At 45.5% G+C, this 20,116-nt stretch overlaps 1 long non-coding RNA gene across 1 annotated transcript; it reads right to left on the bottom strand.

Moving 5' to 3' along the window:
- Positions 1 to 217: 217 nt before the first annotated feature.
- Positions 218 to 4,126, bottom strand: LOC101177489. The gene is made up of 3 exons (XR_178550.3): positions 3,728 to 4,126; positions 3,362 to 3,458; positions 218 to 1,318 (listed from the first exon to the last, which is right to left on the bottom strand). It is a non-coding gene; the product is annotated as an uncharacterized LOC101177489 (long non-coding RNA).
- Positions 4,127 to 20,116: the final 15,990 nt, after the last annotated feature.

Genomic DNA, 20,116 nt, shown 5'->3' with positions numbered 1-20,116 from the left:
TATTAGAATCAAGGGGAACCGCGATGTCTGTCTTTGCCTCTGCTTGCTTCCCTCCTCCATGCGGATGCTGGGAGAACAAGATTAAATTCCTTGTCAACTTGGGCTCTAAATTCTCATTTGTTTATTAAGAAATGATTCTGTTTTCTCCAAGGAGCCATCTATCCTGCTCTTCTGGGTGCTGTCCATTACTAAAGAAATGAAAGGGGAGAAAGGTCCATTTTTTGGTCGTGGGTTTTTTGTTTGTTTTTGGTATTTTTGTTTGTTTGTTTTTTGTTTTTTTTGGGGTGTGTGTGTGTGTGTGTGTGTCTTTCGGATGTCTATATCACCAGAGAGAATGTTTTCTGAAGCCTGTCCAGGAAATTTGGTTCTAAGAACAGCCTGTTAATTTGAGCATCTTCAGGGATAACTCGTGTGATGAAGCTGGCATGCTGTCCACAGACAGTGGCACCATGGCAGTGGGAAGTGCGGCCTGCACTCATCTGCCAGGGCTGCCATGACAAAGGACCACAGGCTGGGCTGCTTACTCAACAGAAATGTATTTTCTCACAGTTTTGGAGGCTAGAAGTCCAAGATCAAGGCGTCCGCAGATTGATTTGTTCTGAGTCTCTCTCCTGGGCTTGCAGATGGCCGAGCTTCTCTGTCCATCCTCACATGGTCTTCCCACTGCACACTAACATGTGTCCCAATTTCCTCTCATAAGGACACCAGTGGTATTGGATGAGGATCCCCTCAGTAAACTATTTAACCTGTGTTAGCTCAATAAAGACCGTGTCTCCAAATACTGTCCCATTCTGAGGTCTCAGGGGTTAGGAATGAACCTGGAGAGAGGCATAATTCAGCTCATAGCTGTGCCCCTGTAGGGGACTCAGTAGGAACTCAAATCTCAGGCTGGACCTTGCCCTGGGTAAGCGACCTTGGGGAAGGGGAAGGGTATCAGTTGGGGTTTTTTGTTGTCGGCAGCAGAAAACCATCCAGGCTCACTGCAGCAATGAGAGAATTGAATGAGATGATCTGGAGAGACAGTGATGCCATGGAAGGCTGGAGGACAGGCAGTAACCCTGGCACCTAGGAAAGGGGAAGTAGAAGCCGCAGGAACTGCCCTTTGCTGGAAACACAGTCAGCGCTTGGTGGCTGAAGTGAGTGAACTCAAAAGTCCCAGAGGACAGCTATCCTGCCAGGTTCCCCGCTGTGCTGGGGCAGGAGGAGGAGGAGGGGTCCAGACCCTTGGCCTCAGTGATGGGAGTCAGGATACAGGGTTCACACCCTCCCAGAACCACCCAGAGTCCAGGGGGGTGAGCCCTCAAGAGAAAATCAGCAGCTGTCAAAAGAGGAAATGAATGTTGGGAGGCTGAAACAATGACAGATATCTATGGCATAACATTTCCTTGCTTGAAAAAGAGGGGCTGCATTGGACGACCTCTATGCTCCGTCTTCATTAAATATTTACTAAAGCTCTCCTGTCACTGCTTTCTTGAGTTTTGTGCCTTTCTTTGTCTGGGGGTGTTGAGATGTTTTGCTCAGGGATGTTTTATTGCCTGCGGTGTCTCCCTTGGCCTTTGGTGTTCCCTGGAGTTCTCCTTAGTGAGGCGAGGGACTCTGTTTGCTCAGGAAGGTCACCAGGCTTAGAGTGCTATAAAAAACCAGAGAACAGCTTCCTGGTATAGATCAGTTTATTAATGTCTTCTTTGTGATCTGTACCGGTTGTAAATATTATATTCATTATAAATAATAATTCAACCTGCCATTCCTTCCCTGGTTCTCAGTCAACTTGTCTATAAAACAAGAGGGTTGAATTAAATGATTATTAAGGTCTCTTTCTGCACTGGCCCTATTGGATTCCATGAAAATTAAACTCCTCTGGGTAGACAGTCTATGGGGCTTGACTGTGAGGCATCCCCCAAGAACTTGGAAATGGGAAATACAATTTCCCTCTGAGAGAAAAATTATAAAACCAGCTAGCACCAGATCAAAGAAGATCTATTTAAAGTCTCCTTATATGGACAGGATGAATTTCAGACCAGAGCAGCCTGGACTGACAGCAGGAACATCCTGAGGGACAGAAGGGCCTGTCAGAATGGATGCAGCGTCACAGACACGAGAGAAATGAGACCAAGGAGGATCATCGGGATGATTCAAGCTCTGACTGAGACAAGGCTGGGGTGATGGGTGTCCACACATTAGTAGGCTCTGGGCCTCTCCTGGCTGCATCTCTGTTATGGAGAAGGGGAGGGGCATCCAGCTATCATGACTGGGTGTCCTAAAGCGGGGATGGGAGTCAACATCTTTAACAATCCATACAGCACAGGCACTACCCAAACAGCAAGATGTTTAGCTACAGCTGGAGCAGGGACCTAGGGTCCCCATTCTACCTGCATTTACCTTCTAGTGGCTGGGAGCTCTGTGAGGTCCCTGATATGAGGAGGGCGGTGAGTAGGAGCAGACAGGAGGCTCCAGGTAGAGGCTCCTTACCAACTAGCTCAGGATTTTAATATGTTGATAACTGAACATGGTTGAGCTATTCGGTTCAACCCCTTTGCCTAATTCTAACTCACTGGGAAATCCCTGGATTGGAATGCAGTTTCCCATATGCTTTGATCTACAGGGAACGAACAGACATGACTGGCTTACATAATTGTGAGATGATTATATTTTTCAAGGTAAACAGAGTTTCTGCTTTACCAGTCTCTTAGGAGCCTGGTTACATTGATCAATATGAATTCACCCCTATGAGAGAAATCCACTCTTGGCTTGCTGACAAAGTCAATTGCCTCAATTACAAAAAAAAAAAAAAAAAGATTCCCAAACTTGCCCCATAGAAGCAAGCCAGCCAAGCTTAGAAGCAGCCAGCCAAGCCCTTTTTCAAACTTGGAATCAGTGATCCAAGGGTCCTTTCAGTATTTTTCCACAGGATCTCTGGCTGAATTTCCACAGCATGTGAAAATTCAACTATAGACAAGACAGCATGATGCAGCGATTTTCTTTTTTTCTTCTCTCTCTCTCTCTCTCTTTTTTTTGCACATTTTATTTTAGTAGCACAACTCTTATTTTCAAATGATCTTACGAAGGACCCCAAGCTGCAGATATTCATGTCTTCACATCAGGCATCTCTACTTGGGTGTCTGACAGGCACTTAAAATATAAGATGTCCAAAGAGCATTCTGGATGCCCTGCCCCCACTGCACCTGCTTCTCCCCAATGTGCCCTCATCTCTCAGGCCTAACACCTGAAATCATTCTATTCTCAGGTCATCTCTTAACCTCAAACTCCTGCTTCCAGCTACAAAACACATGTAGAATCCCATCCCTTCCAAGCTAGGGCCCACATAGCTGAAACTTTGTTTTCAGCCACCATCCCCTCTTACCTGGATGACTGCAACGAACTCGTAATAGATCTTCCCACTTTTATTACTGCTTCCTATACTTCCCTGGATTGGAATGCAGTTTCCCATATGCTTCTACCTACAGGGAAAGAACAGGCATGGCTGGCTTACATAATCGTCAGATGGAGCAACATTTGCTCCACTTAAAATTGTTTTTAGAAGTCTAGACTTTAGGATCGCTACTTGTTAATGACAGTATAACAATGACCAATTACTGCCATTTTAAACGTATTATTTCTCTATTTAGTGAAATAATACGTTTAAAATGTAGATCAGATGGTGATTGTCCCCTGTTCAAAGTGCTCCAACATCTCCCATCACTCTTAGAGTAAACTGCAAACTCCTTACCATGGTCTACCAGGCTCTCTGCCATCTGGTTTCCTGGTACCCCGTTGGCTGAACCGCCAGCTGCTCTCTCCTTGACTCTTGTGGCTCCAGACACACTGGACTTATTGTTGGTTCTCAAATGTGCCAAGCTTGTTCTCTGCTTTCCATTTGCTGTTTCCTCTGCTTAGAACCTCTGGTGCCCTTGACTTTGAATGGCTCACTTCCTCACACCAATCAAGTCTTTGCCCAAAGTCTCTGCTTTTGCTCAGAGAGGCCTTCCCTCGCCACCTCTTTAAAACAGCCTGCCTCACTCCTACTCTCGAGCTCCTCAGTCAGCCCCCATCCAGCACACACCACATTTCGTAGTGGATGTTGTTGTGTGCTGCTCAGAACCCCTGGCAGGACCGAGATGCGCTCGTCGCCTTAGCTGCTGGGAGTGCAGGCGCCACCAACTCACACCTGAGACACTTTCCAAGCTTTGGAAAGTGTCAGAGGTGTGTCATTTCCTCTGTCAGAGGAAGCTGCTCCACCCACACATACACCCACTTCCTGGAGGCAGCTTGTATCCAAAGGCTGGTCACGTGGGAGTGCAAATGCCCAGTCCTCCAATCTTAATTAGGACAACACTGCTTGTTGTCCCAAGCTGCAAAACTCCTCAGGAGGAAGACAGAAAGCAGCTTTTCCGTCTGTCCGACTTGCGTCCCTCACCCTTCACACTTGTTGCTCCTGAGATCACGCCCCAAAAACCTCCTGCAAATCTCTTTGTCAGAGTCTACTTCCTGCAGAACCTGACCTGTGGGCCTCTACCCCAAATTATGGGTTTTTAACTTACTTGTTTATTTCCTGTCTCCCCAACGAAGACTTAAGTTCTGTGACAGCAAGGAAAGGTCTGTCTTATTCCCTTCTCTATCCTGGTCCAGATGCCTAGACAGTGTCTGGAATACGTGGAAGTTCCATAAATATTGAATGAATAAATGAATGCACCCCCCAATCTATATAATAGATAATAGGGAAACTGTCTTCCTGAAATTGTTTGTGTGTCAGGGGCCCTCCTCCCTCTGTCACTCCTCTACCCACCACTGGAGAAGTACCCAGGGCACCTCAGCAGCACCTTCAGGCAGAGTCGATTTTAGAATCAGGAAAGCAAGATTCATAGCCAGGTTCCATCACTAGCAAGCCCTTCCCAGTATCTCCTGGAGTCAGTATTGGGCCTTGCAGGCTCTTTAGCTTGTTCGACGGCGACAATGAGCCCCACGCTCCGCTCCTGGAAAAGAAGCTGGGAGAATGAAAAAGCTAATTGAATTGGTTCATTTCCCTGAAGCCAGTGATAAATCTTAGGGGTCTGAAGAAGGCTCTAGGGGATCTAGTGCCCCCAGTGAGATCTGGGGTGGGGAAATTGACCTCAGACTCTGAACCTCGAATCAAGAGTGGTTCATTTTTACTACAGAGCCTGGAAGGGAGACTGCTTGGGACCTGCCCTGGGGTGACTCCTGCTGGCCCCTGGGGAGCCAAGTTTTATTCCAGTAGAATGTCCAGGAAGCCATGCACCCTGGTGACAACTCACTTTCGCCTTGCCTTTAGAGTAAGTCTCCTTCTTGATTTCCAGGATTGGAATTCCCTGGAATGTTCAATGTGCCATCATTACCAGGACATAAAGAATGTTTCTGGGTCAAGAAAGTGCCAGAGATGGTTTCATGCACATCTTCATTACCTAATTGTTTTCTCCTGGTCTCTTCCCCAATTGCTTCCACATCTGATGAATTTTTCTCTGCTTTCATATGTGTTTTTGACAGAGACAGGGGAGCAAGGCTGTCTGTGGGCTTTCAATCTCCTGACTTTTCTTTTGAGCATGATGAGTTGGAGTTAGATAATGCAGGGAGACCTTCCCCCTGAACCCGGGAGGGAAATGTGGCTGGGAATGCCTGCAGATGGGTGATGCCCCTCTGTCCTCAAAGTGTGTTAGCCGAGTTCTGCTCTCACCTGCCCCTAGACGAGAGGCAGTCCATTAGATACTTCGCATCTGGGGTAGACTGAACCAGCACCAGCTGTGAGAGTGGCTGTAGCTTGGATTTCACTTCCTCCAGAAGGCAGCCAGGACAAATGCTGCTGCTCATTCTCCAGGAGGAGGTTCCAGGATGATCCAGTCATTGATCCTCCTCTGTAGCACAAAGGGAAGGTTACCCAGAGCGGACCCAGCAAATATCTAACAGCCTTTGAGACAGCCTGGACACATCCACAGTGGTCGTTGGACGGCTCATTACACACTCTCTGAGGAGACTGGTCTCGGGTCCCTAAGCAGGTTGATGTTGGCAGTGGCCCGGGAGGCAGGAACATGCATGAAGGACACAGGGGTGAGAGGAGGTGGAGCTGGATGGAGTGCATCTAAGGCCTGGGGCCAGCCAGAGAAGACACATCTCCTCCTCCGCACCACTGAGGCCCCACAGCCAGGCTTGTGAGGAGATGCCTCTGAGGACCTCTGAGACACACACCACTGGCTTGAGTGTAAGAGGTGCTGGAGTGCCTGTAATAGAAATTGGTGAGCAAACGTCCTGCTAGAAAGGCAGATAATGCCTCATCTCTGCCAAGGCTAAATTGTTTTTATAACATTCTCATCATTATTCTAAAGAATAAAACCATTACTAGTACATAATGTCCTCATCAGGGTATGAGACAGGCCCTGGGCTCTATTCTTGGCCCTGGCACTTATTTGGTTGAGTGACTTAGTAATCTAAGCAAGAGCTGCCTCAACCTTTTTTTTTTTAATTAAATTTTTTTAGGCCAGGCACAGTGGCTCACGCCTGTAATCCCAACATTTTGGAGGCTGAGGTGGGAGAGTTGCTTAAGGCCAGGAGTTTGAGACCCGCCTAAGCAACAAAGCGAAACCCCATCTCTACCAAAAAAAAAAAAAAAAAAAAAGCCAGGCATGGCAGTGCACCTGTAGTCCCAGGTACTTGGGAGGCTGAGGTGAGAGGATCCCTTAAGCCCAGGAGGTGGAGGCTGCAGTGTGCTAGGATTATGCCTCTGCACTCCAGCCTGGGCAGCAGAGTGGGACCCTGTCTCAAAAACAAAATTTTGTTTAAATATCTAGGCTTTAGAATCTCCATTTGTTAATAATAATATAACAATGACCAATTACAGCCTTTACTCTTGAATGGCCACTATGGGTCAGGCACTGTCCCAGGAGCTGGAGGAATAGTGGTAAGCAAGCTGACAACCATGCTCATATCCTGGAGCTCATATCCAGGGATCATCAGACAGGCAATACTTCCCCCGTTTTAGCGCTGAGGCCACTAAGGTTTAGAGCCCTGAAGTGATGGCAGGTGAAGCACTTGCCCATGGGTGCCTGTTAATGGGTCATTGCCTCTTGGTGCTAACCTACCCTTCGGTGTTCTACTTTGTGATCCTGGGGCTGGGACTCTAAACCAATTTTTTTCTAGCCTTTGCCAGCTGCTCCGTGGTAGATTCTATCAGTAAGGGGGTGCTAGGTGAGGCAAGAGAGGAGGAAGGGGACCTGCTTCCCCCTGGGTGCTTTCAGAGTCTGCCTGCCTGCCTGCCTTCCTTTCTTCCTTCCTTCCTTCTTTCCTTCCTTCCTCCCTTCCTTCCTTCCTTCCTTCCTTCCCTCCTTCTTCCTTCCTTCCTCTCTCCCTTTCTTTCTTCCTTTCTTTCTTTTCTTTTCTTTCTTTCTTTCTTTTCCTTTCTTTCTTCTTACTTTCTTTCTTTCTCTTTCTTCTTTCTTTCTCTTTCTCTCTCTCACTTTCTTTTTTATTTCTTTCTTTTCCTTTCTTTCTTTCTTTCTTCCTCTCATTCTTCTTTCTTTTTTTTTTTATTTGTTAGACAGGGTCTTGCTCTGTCGCCAAGCTGGAGTGCAGTGGCGCAATCTCGGCTCATTGCAACCTCTGCCTCCTGGGTTCGAGTGGTTATCCTGCCTCTGCCTCCCAAGTAGCTGGGACTACAGGCACATCCCACCACACCCAGCTAATTTTTGTATTTTTAGTAGAGACGGTATTTCACCATGTTGGCCAGGATGGTCTCGATCTCCTGACCTCGTGATCAGCCCGCCTCAGCCTCCCAAAGTGCTGTCCGAGGCTTTCTTCTCTGCCATGGTCTTTGTGAGCATCACTCCTGCCTCTCTGCATTTGCCCAGAAGCTGCTGTCACAGCTTTGCCAGCACTCACAGAACCAGCCTTGGTGTGCCCCTTCTGAGACTCCAGCACCAGCCCAGCAGAGCCCCTTCCTCAGAGAGTGAAGCCTTGGCTCCCTGAGGCCTCTCCTCCAAGCTTCTAGCTTCTAGCTTCCAAGTTATAGGAACACCATGGTGTTCCCAATTCCAGCTTCTTCTTTTGGTTCCCCCAGGCCTAGGGTGGAAGCTGCTTCCTCAAGCTGCCACCTCCATGGTATATTAGTGTTCCTTGTCTCGCTTTCTTTTAATTTTCTAGTTAACAATGCTTTACACCTAGCTAATAAGTCTTTATATAAAATCCTTCTGACCAGAATACCTAGTGGGGCTCCTGTCCCCTGACTGGTCCGTGCTGAATGCACATGGTCATGAAACTGACCCAATTTTCCAACAAGCTGGATGCCCATAGAAGCGAAGCTTGAGAAACTTACATTTGTACAATGAGGCGCACCTGCTGCCTGTGGACCAACTCCTCTCCCTAGCCCCTCCTGTTTTCCTTCCCCGCTATGTAAACCCCTAACTTTAGTCAGCAGGGGAGGGACAGATTTGAGGTTTGGCTCCTGTCTCTCTGGCTGAAGTCACCCAAAGAAAAAGCCTTCTTTCCTGGAAATACTCATTGTCTCAGGGATCGGCTTTCTTTGTGGTGAGCAATGGGACCTAGACTGAACTCCTGCCATTCGGTAACAGTCTCACCTGGCTGAGCCAGTACAGAGCTGGGGCTTTGATGCTGGCCCACTCCTTCCACAGACCTTGCTGTATCCACTGTGCTCCTGGGTGATGTCTGGCTGGCAGCAGATCACTGGAGAGGGCATTACTTCTGATCACTGAGCCCCCTAAGAAGGCCTGGCTCACCTGTCTTCATGAGAGACAAGGAAGACAGTGTCCACATGCCCACTCCCCAGGGATAAGGGCACTTGTTGCTGAAAAAATGATGTCAGTCTGCATTGATATCCTCGCCTGCCCACAGCCCTTCTGAGGGCAGCTGTTGGCAGACCCTCCAGTGCCTACCCCACAGCCATCTCCCTTCTTCTTTCTTGCAGATGGGACCTGCGATTGGGTCAGGCAGAGGTCTGTTGGTCTTGGGCAAAATAGACCCTTCCCCCCAACACAGGGGATGAATCATGATTGCTCTTAGCCAGCCATGGTTATGTCCCTTCATTTTGCCAGTGGTTGGGGATGTGACTCAGGTATGGCCAGTGAGGAAAGAGACAGCAAGAGAAATGCACTGGCTATGGAGTGGAGGCAGCCTGGATGGGGCTTCTGCCTCTTTCACTTCTCATCTCTACAACCTTGGGCTTGTTACTTAAACTGTCTTGAAATCATAATAGCGACATCATAAGCTTGTTGAAAGGATCAAATAGGAAATGATACATCAGTGAAAGCACCTTTCTGTGCCTGCCAGGTGCTTAAGACATATATTTCCCGTTTCAATGTCCAGCCTTGTTTATGAGGTATGCAGTTTTGTATTTATTCTGTCTAGTCTCAGCATCAGTCACTATTGGGTAGTAGTAACAAGTTTTCATTTTAACATAGATTCTTGGCAGGGTGCAGTGACTCATGCCTGTAACCTTAGCACATTGGAAGGCTGAGGCAGGAGGACTGCTTTGGTGAAGAGGGAGTTGCTATGCCCTCCCTTCCTTCTAGCCTGGAGCTCCGGCAGCCGTCTTAGGACCATGAGATAACAATACCAAGGATGGAAAGTCGACAGCTAAGGGCAGCAAAGCAAAGAACGAGAAAAAGCCAGGATTCCTCATGGCACTCCACAGTCCTGGACTCCTCTGCTGCTTGCAACCAAAAGCATTCCCATGTGCTACAAAATAAGCATTCCTAGGAGACGCGGCCCCACTGTGCCAGCCCTCACACCTGCTGCTGTAGGCTGCACCCCAGAAAAGGCAGCCCCATCCTGACAACTGTGGCCACTGGTTTGTGCTGCAGTGGTGGCTTCTAGCCCTCCACACATGCACTGTGTGTTCTGAGGCTGGGCTCCAGCACAGCCCTCAGAGCAGGAGGATGTATAAATAAAAGGCCTTATGTTTTACAGGCTAGTCAATATTTATTCAGCCCCAACAGAGCAGTGGACTGGAAGGAACAGAGAGACTATAAAATGTCTTCTGTACTGAAGCCTGAAATCATGCAGGGGAAAGGAGCTTCTCAGTGCTCACCCTGCAGAATAGTCCTCAGCACAGCAGAGCTTCAGAGGCCTCCTCTTTGAAGGGAAGGGGCTGGGGCAATCTGGCAAATGAGGACAGAAATGAAGCCAGGGCTGAGGACACAGGAACAGTTGAGCTCTCAATGCAGTTCTAACAGGTGGTCGTGGATAGTTGATCTCAAATGCAAATGATCTGTACCAGAACAGGAGTCCCTGTCCCTTGGCTTCAGAGGCCACTCTTCTCTCTCTCCTTAGAGCATCTCCTGGGAAGCCTACACTTTTAAGAGCAGCAATGGTGGGGTCTTTTTAAAGCCCTCTGGAGGGGAGTTTGTGTGTATTTGATGGAAGGCACATCCCCACAGGATTTTTGGGTCCTCCTTGCCCCTCAGTTTTTCCTGCCATGTGACATTCCTATGTTCTGTTGACTTTGCCACTCTCTGCCCTCCTCTGGGCTGCTGTATTTTCCCTCCTCTCCCCACTCCCTCTTACACAGTGTCTTAGTCTGTTTGGGTTGCTATAACCAAATACCTTAAACTTAGTGCTCATAAACAGCATAAATGTATTGTTCATAGTTCTGGAGGCTGGGAAGTCCAAGCTCAAGATGCCAGCTGATTCTGTCTGGTGAAGGCCCTCTTCCTCATAGACGGCACCTTCTTGCTGTGTCCTCACATGGTGGATGGGGCAAGCTACCTCTCTGCAGTCTCTTTGGTAAGGGCACTAATCCATTCTTGAAGGCACCACCCCCATGACCTCATTACCTCCTAGAGGCCCCCCTCATAATACTATTGCATTGGGGATTAGGATCCAACATAAATTTGGGGAGACACAAACATGCAGATGATAGGACCCAGCCTTTACACAGATATCTGATATTTTATTTGGGCAGATTAGAGGATTCTCTTCTCTACACAAAGCTTTCAAAACTCCCCCTGCATGACTGAATCAGGCTCCAAGTCTGTTGCCTGATATTCAGAGCTGTCCCCTCTCTGCCCTCAAGCGTCCAGCCTGACCTTGATCTCTCCCTTGCATACACTCTGTGCGCTCCACAGAAACGATCATGCCTCTCCCAACCTGCTCCTCAGCCTCTTCTCCGTGCCTTTTCTTAGGCTGCTACTGGCAAGAACCTAACTAAATCCATGAAGGCTCAGCTTAGCGACCTTCCTCCTTTTTCTTCAATGTCTGCTTTTCTCACTGGAAGAGCACTTCCTTCCTTTAGATCATTGTAATAATTTATACCCATTGCACTAGAATTACTAAAATTCTCAGCTTTATGCATTTCTTCCCCCTTTCTCTTACATAATGGATCAGTGGATTTCAACCGGAGTGATTCCCACCTCTACCACAGGGCATACTGGGCAGTGCCTGGAGGCGTTCTTGGTTGTCACACTACGGTGATGCTACTGATGGGTAGAGCCAGGGATGCTGCTGTAAACTCCCTGCAATGCCCAGGACTGCTCCCCACACCAAAGCAGCATCCAGCCCAAAATGTTAACATAGCCAAGGTTGAGAAATCCTGTATTAGACTATAAGCTTCCTGGAGGCAGAGACCACACTCCTATTCTTTTTATTCTCCATAGTACACAGCCTGAAATAGAATGTTATTCAATTATTTAAAATGAATGACTATAAATGTTTAATACACATTTATGTATCTTGTTTTGGACCTGTAGGTAGAGGCCTACTGCCCAAAGAGTGGTGCCTCACCCACATTACCCACATAATCTTCCCATTGTCCAGCATGTGTAGTGTCTCTGAGGGCCGATGACTGGGTAACTCTTCGTCATTGATATTCTCTAAGGCATTCCCTGCTCTGCTAGACTCCATAAAGCAAAGTCCCAGCTCATATTCTCTCAGCTCCTTATAGAAATTCCTTCACTAAGCTGTGCTTTAGTATATTAAGTCTTCTGTCTTTATAGAGGGTCCATAAAAGCAGCGCTCTGTTGAACGGTGTTTCTGACTCTTTTGTGGAACTTTCATTAGCAGTATTTCACACACTCACTGCACTGGAAGGTGACCTTAATATGGCCCCCTTCTTTTACAAATGAGAGTAAGAGAGTAAGGTTCTCTGTGTCACTCAGTGTCCTTTATCCAAGGACCTACGTGATGAATTCCTACCTAAGTTTCCTAGCAGGAAAACGTTTTGTCTCTGTAGATGAATATGTATGCTTTACATTGTTGGAAAACAAAACTCTGTGCAATCCAATATGCTTCTCTTTTTGGCTTAGCTGTCAGAAAAGTTAGAACCAAATTAAATGCCCAAGTGTTGGAATCTGCTCCACTCAGGTGTCTAAAACCATCCATTTCTTTTGCATTCTTCAGCAAGAGTGTTATCCTTAAATGCCTTCTCTTGCACTGTATTTTAATCTTTAAGCTGTCTCAAGTCTTTTGGAAGTAAGTAGGATACAAATCTTAACTTAAAGAAAAAATAAAAAAACTTCTGAATGTTATTCCAAGCCATCTTCTGTTGTTGAGTGTGAAATGCTTGGGCTATGGAGTGGGGGCCGCCTGGATGGGACTTCTGACTCTCTTACTTCCCATCTCTATAACCTTGGGCTTGTTACTTAAGCTCTCTAGAAATCATAATAGCGACATCATAGGCTTGTTGAAAGGATCAAATAGGAAATGATACATCAGTGAAAGCACCTTTCTGTGCCTTCCAGGTGCTTAATACATACATTTCCCATTTCAGTGTCCAGCCTTGTTTATGAAGTGCACAGTTTTGTATTTATTCTGGCTAGTCTCATCATCAGTCACTATTGGGTAGCAGTGACAAGTTTTCACCTTAACATAGATTCTTGGCCAGGTGCAGTGGCTCACGCCTGTAACCTCAGCACTTTGGGAGGCCTAGGCAGGAGGACTGCTTGAGCCCAAGAGTTCAAGACCAGCCTGGGGAACAAAGTGAGACCCCATCTCTACAAAAAAAGTTTTAAAAATTAGCCGGGTATAGTGGTGCATGCCTGTAGTCCCAGCTACTGGGAGACTGAGGTGGGAAGATCGCTTGAGCCTGGGGAGGGCTGCATTGAGCCAAGATCATGCCACTGCACTCCAGCCTGGGTGACAAAGCGAGGCCCTGTCTCAAAAAATGTTCTTTTTAATGTGAAAACCAAAAAAAAACATAGATTCTTATATTTCTCATTAACCTTCCCATTTAAAGGTCATGTAACTGACATAAAATTATCACTCTGTTCCTGTGATTTTAATTATGAAGGTAAGTTATGTAAACGACAGCAAAACACTCCACTTTGTGGAAATGGGACCGAGTTTCTTTGATTGGCTGTTTTGGTTGCTATTTTCAGAGCTTGGCACTGTTTCTGCTTCTGCCACTTAGGCTTATAGTTGGCCTTGAGATTTTATATTGTAAATATAGGGAATATGGCCCAAAAAAGGCTACTTGCTTTTCTTTTTGCCTTAAGATGGGATTAATTTAGAAACGAATGAGGAATATAGAACATTCTACGTATATTTATCATTAAATTGTTTCTCATTTGTTTAGAAACCCCAGGACCCATAACAGAACAATCCCTTTATAAAACGATCTTAAATTTTTAGAGTGGCTTAATTATCATAACTCCTTGTGAGGAAGTCAGTGAAGAAACTGAGGCTCAGAGAGACATCAGGGCGTGTGCTGGTCCTATAGCTGCTGGTTATTGTACCTGCCTCTCCAGGGCTAGTTCCAGTGCTCATCAGACCTTACCCCTCATGTAGAACTCTAGTGCCATGCTCCCTAAATTACTAAAAGGCTCCAATCCCAGGGACATTTACATTCTTTACTGAGTTCAAAGGACAGGAGTTGGGATTAAAGTTAGTAAACCTTCCAGAGCTGTGCTGTCAAATACAGTAAACACTAGCCACATGTGGCTCTTTAATTTAACTTTTAGTTAAGATAAAGTAAAATTTAAAAACCCAGTCTGTCAGTTGCACTAGGCACATTTCAAATGCTCAACAGCCACATGTGGCCGGATGGTAATCATATTGGACAGCCCAGGCGTAGACCGTTTCCGTCATTGCAGAAAGAGCTACAGTGCTTTCTAGAGCCATTTCCTACCTGCATGGGGGCAGAGGCAAAACAGACATCATTGCATGTCAAGCATTTCTTACATCCCTAAAAAGATGAAAGGAGGAGGGGCTTTTCCACACGGGCTCTTGACAGTGACTCACCCCAGGCCTATCTTTTTTGTTGCCTGTACATTTTACACTCAAAGCCTCTTACACAGTTAGAGAGAGCTAGTTAGTGCAGGCAGTGACCAGGCCTGGGAGCAATTGGCAACCGCCAATGTGCTTGTGCATTTAGCGGAGTGACTTAGTTACATTTGGAAAGCAGGGAGCAATCTTAAATACCTTATGGAGAGCTGGGCGAAGTGGCTCATGCCTGTAATCCCAGCACTCTTGGAGGCCGAGGCGGAAGGATCACCAGGTCAGGAGTTCGAGACCAGCCTAGCCAACACGGTGAAACCCCGTCTCTACTAAAAATACAAAAATTAGCTGGGTGAGGTGGTACATGCCTGTAATCTCAACTACTTGGCAGGCTGAGGCAGGAGAATTGCTTGAACCCGGGAAGTGAAGGTTGCAGTGAGCCGAGATCACGCCACTGCACTCCAGCCTGGGTGACGGAGCAAGACTCCATCTCAGAAAACAAAACAAAACAAAACAAAACAAAACAAAACAACAAACAAAGAAAAAAACCTTATGGAAATATTGCCCTTAAAGCATTTACTTTCTCAAATCGAGTTCCCCTTCTTGCATGGCCATGGCAAGAGATTCAGTATCTACCCATAAACAGGAAGGGCAAGGGATCATTAGGTTTCTGAAAGGCCAAACTTGGTTTCCATTTGCCCCTTTGTGTATTGATTTAGAGAAATTAAAGTGTTTCTGATATGGTATTTAGGTGCTTATGTGGTTTCTAGCTTTCATGTAGAAACCAGGGAGGTTTCTACATTATGTATCTTGGTACATAAAAATAAACAAACAAAATGCCCTCACTCTTGTGTCTCCTGTGTCTCTGAATCCAGATAGTCTCCTAGCTGACCTTGACTTTTCTTAATTCTCTGCTTCTCTGGAGGATTTGGCTCAGGGACAGATCCCTTGCTGTAGCACTCGCATGGTGCCTTTGAAGCTCAGAACAATCTTTTTTCTGGTCCCAAAATAGTGCCTCTGAGATTACCCCTGATACCCAGGCTGTCATTATCCTAGGTTTCTGGCTCTGCCTTCCCTTTATTCAGATAATGTCTGGCACGCTGAATGTTGTGGCTTTCTTTTGCCCCTGACTTCCCACTTCTCCCCATGTACTTTGTTAATAATAATAAGCACCATCACCACCCATTGGGCGCTTATTCTGTGCCAGAAACAGTAGTGAGTGCTTCACTAGAATTATTCTCTCCACCTCCACCACCACCACCTTGCTCCAAGCTGCCTTCATCTTTCACCTGGACCATTGCAGAAGCTTCCTGACAGGCTTCCTTTCTTTTGTCTTTGTTGCCGTCACTCTTCTCTCAAAAGAGCCCCAGAAAGATAGTGTTAAAATGTGAGTTAGAGCATATTCTTCCCCACTGCTCCAGCATCCTCTCTTTTGACTCAGAGTAAAATTCAAAGTCTTTGCAATGGCGTATAGTACCCTAAGCAATCTGCCTCTGCACCTGCTGACATTGCTCTGACCCACCTCCTACCACTTGCTTGCTTCTCTCTCTGATCCAGCCACACTGGCCTTGAGGCCTTTGCACATATGTTCTCTCTGCCAGATATCCCCATGGCTTGCTCCCTCACCTCCTTTAGGTCTTTTTTTACGCTGATATCTCTTTCTCAGTGAGGAATTCCCTGGTCATCCTATTTAAAATTAAACACACACACACAATCACCCATGCACACTATTTATCTTCATAGCACTTATCACTATTAACATGTCATATACTTTACTTATTTATTTACTGACAGTCTCTCCCAACTAAGAATCCAAGCTCCGTGAGTACAGAATTTTGGTCTGTTTTGTTTATTGATATATTCCCAGCACCTAGCACAGTGCCTGGCACATAATATGCTCAATATGGTTTTTTTTTAATAAGTTAATTAATTCTCATATACCCTTAGATTTCAGCTAATTCCTGCTGTATAGGTGGGGAAACTGAAGGTGAAGGTTAAGCAGTTTTCCTGAGATCACCGGTTCCTCGGACCTCAGAGCTGCGTGCTTCTCCCCAACACACGCTCGCCTCATGATGCTGACCTGGTGCGTGCCCCTCTAGCCACCACTCTGTGCGTGCTCCACAGCCCACTCATCCTTCTGGTGGAGGACTTCAGAGTGTGCCAGCCTCCACAAAAGTAAGTTCAGCAAATTCCTAAGATACTAAGCTGCCGTCAGGCAGAACTTCTGAAAACGGCAGCATCTCCTTCCCATCTGGGTCAGAAAAGCTCGAAAAGTATGGACTTTCCAAAGACCCTGGTGCAAACCGATTACAGTCATGGATAGGTCAACAGCAGGGTAAGATACTTTCCTACCAGGCAGAGTTGGGCAAAAACAAGTTAAATATTTTATTTTGATCTAGGATGGGGGAGTGAAGATGACAGCAAATAAAGACTGGACTTTAAGCATGTTTTCTGTTATGATCAGAAGGTTAAATTTTAATTCAATTGTAATTAGAGACGTAGAAAAGAAGAAGAGTGTTTTAAATGTTAGCTAGTGAACAGGTATAATGAAAAGTAAAGTTTTATTCAAGAATGAAGAACCATTGGTATTCATTTCTAAGGTTATTTGAAAAAAAATTATGGTAAAATATACATAGCATTGGCTGGGTGTGGTGGCTCACACCTATAATGCCAGCATTTTGGGATGCTGAGATGGGTGGATCACTTGAGGTCAGGAGTTCGAGACCAGCCTGGGCAACAGGGTAAAACCTCTTCTCTACTAAAAATACAAAAATCGGCCAGATATGGTGGTGCACACTTGTAATCCTAGCTACTTGGGAGGCTGAGGCAGGAGAATTGTTTGAACTTGGTAGGCGGAGGTTGCAGTGAGCCAAGATTGTGCTACTGCACTCCAGCCTAGGTGACAGCAAGACTCCATCTCAAATATATGTGTAATAAACTGTACCATCTTAACCATGTTTAAGTGTATAGTTTAGTAGTGTGAAGTATTTACATTGTGGTGCAATTGATTTCCAGAACTTTCTTCATCTTGCAAAACTAAACTCTATGCCCATTAAGTAACTCATTTTTCCACCCCTGGCAACATCAATTCTAGTTTCTATTTCTATGCATTTGACCACTTTAGATACCTTGCATATGCAGACTCCTATGACATTTGTCTTTTTGTGACTGGCTCATCTCGCTCAGCATAATGGCCTTGAGCATCATGCATGCTGTAGCACAGGTACTCTTTGAAACCAGCTTTTGTGTACGCTTCATTTTACTGGGCAGGGTGTAAAGTTCAGAGGCTATTTTTAGAGTTTTTTATTTTCTGATAAGTATTTTATCTGCATTTGTGATAGGTAAAAAGTAAGGCTTTGTTTATAACCATCCTTTTCAAACAGAAAGGCTTGCCACAGAACAATGCTTTTCTATTTAATTAAACCTTTCCATTAGAATAAAATCATTTATTAAAACAATTAATCATCAATAAATAGAGAACAGCACTTACATAAGACACACAATGCAATGCGTGTCTTAGAGCAGTGGTCATCAAACTACCTCCAGGAGTCCTGGGTCCTCAGAGATGTGTCAGGGGCCGCCTGAGGAGGGGTATCATGGTGGGGGTGGAACTCCAACCTCGCCCTCTCCTCTCAGCTTGAATCAGAGCAGCTCCAGTAAACTTATCTCATATAGTGGGTCCTGCACAATATTTTATTTGAATAAAAAAGTGCCACGGTGCCACATTGTTTTGTCATTAGTGCTGTCCACCAACAATTCTGGTTCTTCCCCCTTCCAGGCGTGTGGTAGCATTGTCCTTCCTGGCCTCTAATGGTTGGGTGGAGCCATGTGACCGATTTGGGGCAATGAGCATGTCTCTCTGGTTTGGAACATTTAATTGCCAGTGCAGGACCATCCAGATCACCCTCACCCCTCTCTTTTTTGTTTTGCCGTGTTTACTGGCCTTGCTTCAAGTAGTGGCCACTCAGCCTAGGTCCCAGGATGAGGATGACAAACAAGGATGGCACAGAGCAGAGTGTTCAGACACCCTTAGATAGATATTCAGCATGAGTTAGAATAATCCTTTTCTGTTTTAACCTACTGAGATTAGGGGTTGATACATCGCTGCCGTATAATCTAGCCTATTGTGACTAATATACACCGCTTTTAAAAAGTGTGTGAAACACCCTTTTGGAGATGTATCAGTGTTTATGTAGATTTGGGTGTCTCTTCCCTAATCTTTGACTCGTCTTAAACCTTGCTTAACTCAGTCTTGTTTTCCGTGGTCTTAGATTAGACTCGGATTTATTTATCTTCTCCTCCTCTTACATGCCTACCCCCCATGTTCGACTGGGACTCTTAGAAATTCTGGGAGTTTCACGGGATAGTTAATTTGTGTAGCTTTTCCACTGCTGTAGATTTAAACTTTTCCCAAGAAAGGAATCTTTTGATTGCCACAGGTTTTCTCATGTAGCAGATGCTGCTGAGTAATCCTTCTTCCCAGTCCTCTACCTCCACCTTGATTGTATACGTGAGGAAACCAATTACATTTCCGTTTTTCCCCAGCATCGTGGTTGAGCCAGGGCTGGGAGAGACAGAGAGACAGAGACAGACAGAGACAGAAAGGGGAGAAAGAATGAAGGGGAGGAGGAGAAGAAAGAGACAAGAAACATTGTTTGGCTGCTGGGTTATGCTGGGTTACGTTGCCAGTCTTTTCTTCTAATGATGGGCTCCTTTCTAAGTCAGTGTTTACCAAAGTTTAGTCCTGCTACATCAAAACAAAACAAAACAAAACAACAACAAAAAACTTGATGAGCTTGTTAAAATGCAGGTTACTATCCAGCACCCACTGTGAATATCCAGCGAATATTCAGGTGGTTTCCACATATGCTAGAGTTTGACAAACATGGTTATAAATCATTCTGGGTTCCCGCTTTGATCAAGGAGCATCAAAAACATTCTTTCCCTTTGTAACATTGAATGAGACCTTGTTTTTGTTTCAGCTTAATCTCAGTATTTAAATTACTTTCTGCTAAAAAAATTTTACAGTTACTTAATTCTCAGCCTGCTTCAGAATTCGCCTTTTCTTATATGTAAACAGAGTATATAAATATTTAGAAATATAAAATAATGTGAAATGTTTGTATTTTGTGTGCTTATCCTTTATATCCATTAAACTGTTACATTCTTTCTTTGAAGACAAAAACAAAACAAAACAAAAAACACCTCAATAACTGATTGTGATAAAACCAAGTGAGGGTAGGGTACCTGGTCCTGGGCCCCAGGATTGTCAGTGAGGCAAGTCAGTGGCAATTGACATGGATTATCAATTATGTGTCTAAAACTTGACATGTATTATTTCTTGTAAGCCTTGGAACTGACTGCCCTTTGAGGGAGGAATTATTGTCTTTACACAGAAAAGATCTAAGCTCAGAGAGGTAAAGTAACTTGCCCAAAACCATGCAGCTGGCAAGTATCAGTGCCTGACTTATACCCCAAGGCAACTGGCCTTCAAAATCCATATTCTCTGCACCGAGCTGCACTGCCTCTGTGAGGGACTATCGGAGACAGACAAGGAGGAGGACTAGAATGGTGGAGGGAAAATTCAGGTAGAATGGGGATAATGTCCCAGAGAGCAACTCCACCAAACCAAATCATACTTAATTTGCAAGACGGACAGCAGGTTATAGCATGACAAACTTGGAAAGACTGCAGTGCACGCCAGCATCTCCTCTGAAGATTTGCCTGGTCAGGGAAAAAAAGCCATGTTCAATATAGATGTTATTTTGTTTGGTCAAAGTAGGTCAGAGGGATTGGGCAGAGTGATAGGTGGTTCTTTATCAGGAGTTGTGTTTGACTGAGGAAATTAAACTCTGAAGGAAAGAACACAATGAAGCCACAGTGTTGATGTCACCTGGGTAATATCAGGACTCTCTATTGAGGCAAGGACATTTACAGTTTCTATATGAAA

The sequence above is a fragment of the Nomascus leucogenys genome, chromosome 7b (assembly GCF_006542625.1).
Source record: "Nomascus leucogenys isolate Asia chromosome 7b, Asia_NLE_v1, whole genome shotgun sequence".
Lineage (NCBI taxonomy): Eukaryota > Metazoa > Chordata > Mammalia > Primates > Hylobatidae > Nomascus > Nomascus leucogenys.
The sequence above is the reverse complement of the archived record's forward strand: the minus strand, read 5'-3'. Positions and strand labels throughout refer to the sequence as shown.